Here is a 10,917-nt window from a genome sequence, read left to right as displayed (position 1 = left end):
ATCTGATAAGGACTTGATACGTGTCGTCGATCAACCGCAGGTCTTAAAGACTTAATCCATCTCCGCTACATAGTGGTTCCTTTTGCTTAACTTCGGCAGTACAACTCTTGGTAAGGCCTGCAGATCTATACAGCGATTATTCTCTCAGTTGTATCTTGTCTTTCGATGGACAGGGATGAGCTATCGTCTAAAGTTCTAGGGAAAGTAGGAGTAGAACACATCCGACTGTCGGAGTGTCAGTGCAGATGTAATACAGATGATTATTTTCATCATAACAGCCCGATCTTACCTTCATCTATATCTTTATGGCCCCGCCAATGCATGCACGGATAATTCAATTGACAGTTTCTTCTACCCATGCTTATTTCACTGTCAGTATGGACTCCAGGTTTGTCGTCGCACGGAACGTCGTTGCAATGCATCACCACTAATTCTCTTTCGATTATTCCATAATTAAACACACCGCTGTCGAATTCCTCAATGGTAGACCTGACAGTGTTCGTTCAAAGTTGAAACGTTCCGGCAAAGACGAAGAGAAGAAGAACGGTGCGTGCGATCGTATCGGAACCTTTTGTGCGTTGACCGGTCTTTTTTTCGCAAGGATATCTATTCTGATTGTGACTGAGAATCGCTACTGGATTCCACCAGAACGGCCAAATTTTGAGTAAAATCCATCAAAGGTCACTCTACATATATTCCCGATACGAAATTTACGGTCATGCTGTAAACAGCATCTTCAGGTCGGACAAGCGATAAGTTGTACAGTATACTGTTAACGAGATATCCAGCGACGTACGGCACGGACACGGGACACTCCATACCCACTCCAAGTCGGTCAACCCGAACGTCAGGACGTGCACGACACACTCGACCGGCAAGTCGTTGCGGCCAGCCGGCCACCCGGCCATTCCCCGCGCACACGCCTCCACTTCGCGCCTGGCCACACAACAACAGACGGCAGACGGGCCCCAGTCCAAGCACTTGGAGCGACCGCAGAAGAATGTCTGAGTTAGATTCCACGGTCAAGTTAACTATGGTTGGCTAGCTTTAGCTCGGATGGGTAAGCTTACTTTCAGTGTTGTGTGCTTGAAAACTGTTGCGTCTCATTCGAATTGTTATCTGCCTAGTTTTGTAAGTTAGTGTAGCTGTAGAGAAAACCCCGAGCCCTTATCATTAACCCTACAAAACTAGGGAGGAAAGTGTTAAGCGAGACCACGACACGCCTGCGTCTCTCCCAGTGGACCGGCTCGCATGAAACCCTAGCCGCTACCGCCTCCCAACCTCACCTCGCCTGCCTCCTGCTGCAGGCGAAGGAAGCCAGGCAAAGCCTTGCACGGCGGACGGCGAACGACGGGCTTTCGTCTCCTTGCCCCGGTCCCTAAGACTTTTCTTGTGGCGGGCGACCTCCGAAACAAGTGCGGTTACCGACCCTAGAAGGCGGATGTGCGGGCGGAGTAGGATCTCCGGGGTGGTGGCCCCGAAACGATGGTGGCGGGGCGACACGGATGCGAGGGTAGCGGCGGGGCGAACACGGATGCGAGGCTAGCGGCAGGGCTTCTCTCGTCTCCACGCTAGATCAACGTCATGGATGCTTCGGCGGCGACGTAGCGGGCGGCGTGGTCACCTTTCCAGCTAGATCGAAGGAAAATGACACGACCCTTGTTGCAGCTGCGCGGGATGGGGCGAGGGGGTCAACCATTGAGAGCCGAGTTCCGATGCGGTCGAGCCGATGATGGTGGCAACCTTGGGCGTCATGACCTTGTTGGAGGTGTCATTGCTGTAATCTCCCGCCTCCAGGCAAGATGTTCCAGGGTAAACTCTAGATCTAGGTCTCCCGGATCGGCCGATGGAGCCACCTCCAGTATCGCTCTCCCTCTTGGGGGCATCGTCTTGGAGCACGTGATGTCTAGATAGGTCTGATGGTGGAACGGTGTTTCATCTACCGCGTCGACACCGATGGGTCTCGGCAGGCGTGGCGCAGCGGGTCTCGGCGATGGGCGTATTTCTTCTATAAATGTTCCTAGAGTACCCGCCTCCAGGAGGCCTCAAAAGGGGCAAATCGATCGAGGCCACACGTTTTCACAGCGACAGTAAATCTGCCCACCCGCTTTTCACTCTGGCCGTCGGATGTGGTGATTTTTTCATCACCTTCCTCTGCTCGTGTATGCTCCATGACGATTGGGTCCCTCTTTGTGCGGGCCCGACAGCGAGAGAGAGCGGCGGGTGCTCGCACTCGTCGACGTTCCACGGAGCGGTGGGTGGACATCGACTCGTCTCTTCTGTCTCTCGCGATCTCGCAGGCGATTGGTGCGGTGAAAAAACCCTAGCCAGAAGCTGCTGCCCAATCCCCGCTTCTCTTCCCTGTGTGAGCCCCCAATCCCCTCCGCCGCCTCTCCTCCACGCCGAGCGGCCAGCCTGAGCGATGGAGGTGCCCGCAGGGGGTCACCACGGCTTGGGAGGCCGATTCGGGTGGTGGCGTTGGTGGCGGCGGTGGAGGTGAGGCCGGAGCGGGCGGAGACGGGATCGCGCGGGGCGGATCCACGGCGGCGGCGACTGGTGGCGCCGGGCGCGGCCGGAGACGGGCCGGCGCGGGGTGGATCCGCTCCGGCGATGACGGGAGGCGACGGGCTCGCGCGGGGCGGATCCGTGGCGGTGGCGACTGGAGGTGCCGGGCGCGGCCGAAGACGGGTCGGCACGGGGCGGATCCGCTCCGGCGACGACCAGAGGCGATGGGCGCGGCCGGAGACGGGCCAGCCGGAGGTGGAGGAGCAGCGAGGGGCGACGCTGGGACGGTGGTGGAGGAGCAGCGACGAGCGCGCCGGCCACTCGCCGGAGCACATCAGCATCTCGTCTCTCGTCAATATTACTTCCCCATGTGAGATCTTTATTCTCGTTTTCCTCCCACTTTAATTCTTTTTTCGCATGGCCATGATGGTGAATCTGCTCAGCCACGCATGGGTACATAGAAAATCATAGCCATCTTCCTCTCAGGACGGTGAGCTTCCCATGTACAACCTGCTCGCTCAGAACACCGTATTTTGTACAGATAGCCTATTGCAGTTTTTAGTTTGTGGGGATTTCGGCAGTGGCCTGTTTTGATTTCTCCTCAAGCTCGCTTCTGTTAGGTATAAGAGAATAAATGAGGCCGATCATTACATAGTTGACAAATTTGTATACAGAGTCCGGTGTACAAAAAAGAGGACTAGAAAGATCACAAATTACTGTGAATATGATGGATTATATCTGCCTTTTTCACCCTTGGTAGATTAATAATAATTTTATGCAACAGAGGATTCACAATAGTGTTATTATGTAGATTATATATGGAGAGACTCAGAGATGGGATGTGTGGTTACATGATGACCTCAAGGCTTAAAAATGCGACTGAAATTACCAAAAAAATCAGGAATGGACATTCCTTTTTTACAATATCCCTGGTTTCACTGATAGCTATGATTACCTCAGGAGATGTTGGCTTTTCCTTAAGCGTATTCTTTTTTTACTTTAGAATGTATATCATATTTTTGCTATATATAATTTCCTAATGGGTAGTCATATCGCCTCGAATGATTTTTTACCGTCCAGTTCCACCGTCGAGAGATATATAAGATTATAACTTTGCATGCCCTTCTACAGGTTGATCTTCTCATTTGATTTTGCTTAGACATGGGCTTGCACTGTCTGGTTTTAGTTGCTAAAATGATGAGGGTCATTTTATACAGCTAGGTGAAATTTGATTTGTGACCTTTTCTGGATGCAGGTTAAGCTTGACACGGCCTGCCGAAGTTGCAAGTGGTGACTGGTGAGCAAGAGCAAAGTTGCTACCTCGCTTGAAGAGCTCTGACCTGTCACCGGGAGGCCTCATCCAAATTGCTACCCATCAACTTCGTTGGACTCGCCAAGGTAAAACCTCTTATATGTTCTCCATGAAATTACTATAGTGTAAAGGATATGATGATCCTAAGAAAATCACAACAGTACATACCATTATGTTCTTGCCGGAGCTTACTCTTTCCTTTGATGACACAATCAAGCATGTTTTGATAGCAGGCGGGGCACCCCTCTCGGAAAATCTGAGGGTTATTAGGTCATTTGAGACCTGAATTATAAGCACAGTCATGTATTTGTGACAATTATTAGAAGGAAATGGTCGAGGTACTAGATTATTTTCTTTTAGCTTGCATGGTTTGTTGAAGATCTGCATCATTTACTGATTCCAAATTTTAAGCAATGTTAGTACTGAGGCGAAGTTTTCTACCTGCAGAACTTGGATGTGAGGGTGCCCTGGTGTGGGAGGCGCCGCGGCCTCGGCAGACCAGACGGACTCCAATGTGGAAGGGAGCAAGAAGGAAGGGACAATTTTTTTCCGGGTCGATTGTTGCTGTTTTGGGTTGGTTACCACATCAACTAGGTGAGGTAAACTTCCTGTCTAATTTAAGTTAAATTAAAAATAGTACAAGGTTGATTATCACTTGGTTCTGTCCCTGCTTAATTTGCTTACTGGTTCTGGATGGTTTTCTAGGATTTCTGATGAAGGGTTGTGTTAGTTGAGGATCCTTTGTTTTGTTGTTCAGGTGTGCCTTCGAGTCCATCAGGTATAGTTTCGCTCCACCTGCATTCTTTTCTTTCCTGTTGTCATGATGTCTTTCTTGGTTCCGTTTCCTTTGTTTATCACGATGCTCAAGTGCATCTGTTCATATTCCCGAATATTGCTGATTCTCTTTGTTACCATATATATTTTTGCTGCTAATGCACTCCACATGGATTCATGGGCATCCGTGGTCTTCTAGATGAAGGTGGATTTAGCCAATGCCCGAGAGTGGGGTATATCACAGAAAATAGGCAATCACAGGTGTAACAGATGAGAGGATTACATGCTTGATCCCTTCTCCTTGTGTTCTAAAAGTATTATTTTAAAAATGTGGTAATACACAACTAGATCCAACTCCATTTTAATAACTAGAATGGGAAAATGGATTTAGCCAATGTCTGAGACATATATCTCGGAAAGTAGACCATCACAGAGTTTTCTCAGGGGGATATCTTTTTTGGTCATTTGATTGGCTATACATAGTACTTTTTCACCACCGCTTTCACTCCACCCAACGATGTGTTTGGCAAGTCAGTGATATGCTGATATTTAGTATTTCATATTTGGAGGTAACAAAGTTAAGCTGATTCTAATATAAAACAGGAGAATCTCTCCTAAAACAGGAGAATATATTGTGTAAAGCTAGCTGCAGAAGTGCACATCGTTTCTGAGTTTGTTTTCCATTTGAGGTTGTAGGTGTGCCCAGCAGATGCTTGTAAAAGCAGGAGGGGAAACACTGGTCACTGGAGCTGCCACTGAACCTCCATGTATGTCCACTGCAGCCTTCCCTATAATTTAGTTGATGTATTTTTGTGTACACCTTATTATGTTTTTGTGTGTTCGACTGCTTGCAGACTTCACACAAAAGGCTTTGGCTCATATTTTCTCTCTATTCTATTTGTTAGTTTGGCATAAGATTGTTCCAGCATCAAAAGGATAAATTGCATATATTGGCATAAGATTCTATCTGTTAGTTTGGCATAAGATTTCTGGTCCCCGATGATTGAAGAAGTCATTTTCTTAGCCTTTCAATCTCATGCTCCTTATAGATGGATGCTATATATATCAGGGAGTAAGATGGTTAATATATTTGCGGGTTGCAGCAGGCACAAAACAATTTGGTGGTTAGCTTCCATATTTTTTCCCAAATAATCAATTTAACATCTTTCATCTGATTATACCATCTTTTTTTGCTTTCTTGGTGTGTGTTTTGTTAGAAGTAATAACTTGCTTATATACTTGGACTAACTTTGGACATGATTATACTATCTCATAACTTGCTGACTGTAAAGCTTTCTCTGTGAATTAGTTACGTATTTGACTGGCCTAACAATTCTTGGATATTCTTTGGACATGGGAAGGAGCATATTAATTTGGCCGATGAGCATTTACAGAAGTTGAAATACAGTGGCCCCTGGGCTCATATTCCTGGGCTCCTTTAGCTTCCCCTTCTCGTTACCTCTGTTGCATGTTTGAGTTCCATTTGTGTCAGATACCATCACCGAATGATGCTTTAATGTTCTTTGTGTACGGCTACTCGTGTATCAGGCGTGCTTTGGCTCCTTTTTTTTTTCTTAGCTCCTTCGTTTTTATCTGTACATGGTTTTGATGCCTGAATATTTTCTTCTACCGATTCCTAATTCTAGAATGCTCTTATTTTTCATATGGAAGGAAATTTTGCATTTCCTTGTTTATTCAATAGTCACTTTCCTCAGCCAGTGAATACAATAAGCATCTAAAATTTATGGCTTTCTCTGAAGTTTTCTATTTATGTACCAATGCCCTAATCCTTGTGTTTCTTTTGGTCTGATGTTTATCAGTATGCAAAAAAATCATTTCTGCTGTCAGTACCATCAAGTTCGTTTCCTTCTTTGCTTTTCTGCTTGCTAGATTAGTGATTGATCATTTATTCTGCAATTGTTTTAGCGAACAAATCATCTCTTTCATCATTAGTTTTATCAGGACCTCGTGATCCAATTCTAGGACTCCACAGACTATGCATTTTGTTTCCTTGTTTGAGATTTATTGGAACACCTATGTATAACTGAAGCTTCCATTATTAAGATATAATGCCTCTGTATTACCACATAATACTTTGATATGGAAATATTTGCCTAGCATCAGGTTTTACCACATAATGGTTGCAGCTGCTCCTATATTATACCACTGGATTCATAAAATGGAATGTAGGGAGTATTCTATTTGCTTAAAAGTTGACCTTCTTACTTGCAGGCTTGTAGTACCTTCAGTTGAGCTTTGTGACTTAATTGGATGATTTAGAACTGTACTCTAAACCATAAGTCTTTGACTTTAAGATGCTCACTGTAAAGAGAATCTCTCTCTGTGAAGTAGTTGCCTACTTGACTGGCCTACCAGTTCTGCAATATTCGTTGGACATTAGGAAGGAGCATGTTAATTTGGTTGATGCACAATTACAGAAGTTGGTATACAGTGGCCGGCTTAGCTGATCAAGAGGAATTGGACAGGTAAATCTTGAGTCTATCCCCATTTCTTTTGTGTACTTAAATTTATTCTGCATTTGGTTCCGTTGCTCCATCCAGTAGTGGGCTGAAATTTGCTATAGAACGTTTATTATTTCCAAAAGAGTATGAAATATTTAATATTTTGGTGATCGAGCCGGGCTAGCAGTGCTATGGCATTGAGTCACCTGCAAGTAGATAGGGTAGGCGTGTGCCCGTGGTGGTGTGATAGCCAAACGGCATGGACCATCTGCTTCTTGCAGTAACAAGTTTCAATGAATTTATGGTTCTTCTTGGGTAACCATCTCACTGAAATGAAGGAGCATGAGAGGCGTGCGTGGTGTTGCATGTGTTCTGCTTGTTTGCAAGGGAAAAAATCCTAGGTTGCCAATCCTTAGTCCGGCTCACGCTGCAGCTAATCGGTAAAAACGAAGAATGGTCCTTGATACAGACTGATCTGCACCTTGGTTGGTGTGTCAATTATGAATTTGGTTATACTTGGTTGGTGTGTCAATCCTAGGTTGGTCTGTCAATATTGAGTGGAAATTGTTGACAACCTTTAGTTGGATATATATTCTTACACTATAGAAAGATGAAGCTGTGAATTCCATAGACATAAAATGTGAGATGATATCAATTAGTTCATATATATGTTTATGTGAACTAATGGAAGAGTTTTGTTGGACTCGGGAAGAAATCAGGTGACCACAGGTCCATAGAGTGTATTGTGGATGTCATGTTTATGATTATACTATTCCAAAAGCGCTTCTTTCCTACTGATATTTATTTGACTAGGTTTTCTTCTAATCTGAAATCATTTTTGGTTGCAGTGGAGGCTTCAAGTGTTCAGAATATTTACCTATGTCCTCTACATATTTATTTTTAATCAATATAAAAATGTTTTGTGATGTAGAAAAAGCATCCAATGTTGATCCATTCAATGGTTATTTATGTTCATACGTTATGGCTTCTGGAGTAGAAAAAATGTGAATTGCTAATACCGTCAATCTTCTAATATTTCAGATTTGCAAAGCTGCATTGACAAGGCATTTGACTGCATTTATATACTCTACTTTCAATTTTATTTCATGGGTGTTGGGCGTTGGCAGCTTGCTAGCTGCTGGGTGACACGGCCGCGGCAGCAGTTCAGTGTTCCTCTCATATTCAGTTAGGATGAGAAGGTAATTAAATTCAGATGCATTGTACCCTCCACGGATTTTATTTCGTTTGCTTTGTGCTTGCTTGGTCCTGAAAGCCAGCTTTATATTTCTAGACTAGATACTATTCGGAAGTGGATGTAGTACATTCAGCCAGGTCCAGCCAGGTCTGAAGGCACGCTTAGCGTTTTTCCTGTTGAGTAATTGGTATGTACATGGAGAGATCTGCTCCTGTCAGCTTCAAAATTTGCTAATTCATCATCTTCTTTGTACATACTCTTTGCAGAGATAGAATCTATAAGGGATATCAACACATGGTTGCAGTGGTCCATGTTGTGTACAATAATTACTTGATGAGTAATGTAATTGTTGTGTAGTAGTACAATCTGGCTATTGGATATTGCCAGCATTTTCTTGCCATTTGGTTATTCAAAGAATTGATATTAGGGTAGTAGGACATAATAAGACTTTTCGATAATATACAAGTTAAATATGTATTTAATAAAGGTTCATTGATGCAGAGGATGGGGCTTTCCCGTTTAAAAAGAAGTTAAATATGTGATTATGCATAAAAGGAAGTCCCCGGTCTATTTTTGTTGTGGTATCTCGGCTTAATGATTCTTTCAAGGGAAGACAAGATGGAAAAGAAGCATCACGAACTAACCCTGGAGAATTGATTGTACCTCACTAGCGTCGCCAGTCTCCTAAGCGAAGGTTGGACCCTGCTTTTGATGATTGATCACCGCCCCACTCTTCTTACTGCTCTTCTTGTCATCTTTTGCCGTCTGATCTAGGTTGGTGTAAGAACCTTCACCTCCTTCTGTTTCATGGGAGCCGCCTGCGCCATGTCGGACGCGATGACATCTGGATTGGCAGAAAACACACATCGGCTGCGAGCGCGGCCGTATTTTGGAGCTAAACCTTGAAAGTTTCTTGATTTATGACGAAAGTGGAGTTCGTGTGGAAAAGGTGGAGGCAAATCGGTCGAGGTGGGTTTACACAGGGCTGGCAGTTTGGTCCATACACACGGATACAAGAAATATGTATTGGCTATATTTGCGTATACTGTACATACGAGGTTTTCATTAGCTAAATTTGGTTATATATGCGTATAATGTACATACAAGGTTTCCATTAGCTAGACCACGGATACAAGAAAAATGAACTGACTATATTTGGTTATATTTGCGTATAATGCATGGACAATATCATTGAACATCAGCTAAATGCCTAAATTTCCATACGAGGCTGAAACCTACATTATTTAACCTTACCCATTTGCTCTCTGTTTAGTGATGATCCTCGTGTATTGTTATATTGAACTAAATAACACTACTTCGTATGTACTTATTGAGTCTGTTGATAGCACCCAGAAAAAAAAATACATGATGATGTATTGTACAAATTTATTTCTAATCTCTATTGTAAAAAAAAAACAAATGGTTGGATAAAAAAAATTATTGTTGCGTTATACATATATTATCGTTATATTATCTTTATATATTATTACTTGAAAGGTTAAAAACGATGCTTATATAGATTTAAGGGCTCGGAGCCTCCGAGAGACCTACTAAATTCTTAGACAACTAAATAAATATCAACCGATTAAAACTTATGGTTACTATATCTGCCTCGCTTTTGCCTGTGCGCCGGGGCGCACCGGGTCATCTAGTAACATTGAAGGAGCGCATGGCACCGCCGTTGTCTAGCGCCATGGTGGCGTCGACAATAGGCTTGGCAAGGTCAATGCCTTGATCCTTCCTGAAGATGGTGGCGGCGACTTATCGAGTGTGTGCACCAGTGTTATGGGGGCTGAAAAATATTTTGTCCATCAGCGGTTATGGGGGCTTGGTATTATAGACCTGGAAGGCTAGAATCAATGAGTACCGCCTTCCATACTTGCTAGTCTTGGAATCTCAAAGCGGAAGAAAGAAAATCCATTGTGTTTATTGGATGTGTGGTCGTGAATATCATTTGGAGCAATATGCTTCAATGGGCTTAGTTACAACACATTATTCTTACCACTGATGTTTCTTTCCAAGATTTGTGGCAGCAAGCTAGACTCCCTCGTCTTTCTGATCACCTGGTCAGTTTGGAGCGAAAGACATAATAGAGTGTTTGAGAAGGTTTTTAACCAATAAACACCCTCAGGGATCACATCAAAGCCGAAGCAAAGCAATGGGCGATAGCTAGTGCGGCTCGTTGCACCTAGATGAAGGATAAATCCTTCTACATTGTCTAGATTGTTTTTCTTTCTTTTAGGTCGTTGTAACCTCTGCCGTATTCATAGTGTATTGATTGCTTTTCCTTTAACAATGCATGTAACCTGCACGGCCGCAGGTATAGCACCTTTTGTTGCTAGTTGGTAGGCAGCCGCTGTAATCCAAAGAAAAGGTTAATATGCACCTGTGATTAGTTCATCTACATCGATCGTGGTGCTGCACACTCACAGCTATCGTAGGAAAAACCCATGTAGGCAGTTCGTTCACGAGTCCTAACATCTGATAAGGACTTGATACGTTGTTAATCAACTGCACGTCTTAATCCACCCCCCACTCCGTTGTGGCTTCCTTAACTTAATTATGTATGTAAGTACAACTTGCGGTGGAGCCTGCAAATCTGCAGAGCGACTAGTGTCTCGGTCGTTGTATTTTATCTTTCCTTCGACAGGAGGAGTGAAGTTGTAGGG

General features: G+C 44.1%; 2 long non-coding RNA genes across 3 annotated transcripts; both read left to right on the top strand.

Moving 5' to 3' along the window:
• Window positions 1-2,687: 2,687 nt before the first annotated feature.
• On the top strand, window positions 2,688-4,345 carry LOC124670649. 2 transcript variants are annotated; one of them, XR_006992617.1, is made up of 4 exons: window positions 2,688-2,875; window positions 3,761-3,903; window positions 4,051-4,155; window positions 4,265-4,345. It is a non-coding gene; the product is annotated as an uncharacterized LOC124670649 (long non-coding RNA). The 2 variants fall into 2 exon arrangements; XR_006992618.1 differs by having other exon boundaries at window positions 4,048-4,155.
• A 2,109-nt stretch (window positions 4,346-6,454) lies between these two features.
• Window positions 6,455-9,065, top strand: LOC124678233. The gene is made up of 4 exons (XR_006994386.1): window positions 6,455-7,077; window positions 8,095-8,252; window positions 8,750-8,942; window positions 9,023-9,065. It is a non-coding gene; the product is annotated as an uncharacterized LOC124678233 (long non-coding RNA).
• The last annotated feature ends 1,852 nt before the right edge of the window (window positions 9,066-10,917 follow it).

Source organism: Lolium rigidum, chromosome 7 (assembly GCF_022539505.1).
Source record: "Lolium rigidum isolate FL_2022 chromosome 7, APGP_CSIRO_Lrig_0.1, whole genome shotgun sequence".
NCBI classification, from domain to species: domain Eukaryota; kingdom Viridiplantae; phylum Streptophyta; class Magnoliopsida; order Poales; family Poaceae; genus Lolium; species Lolium rigidum.
Note: the sequence above shows the minus strand (reverse complement) of the source record. Positions and strands in the feature narration are given on the sequence as shown.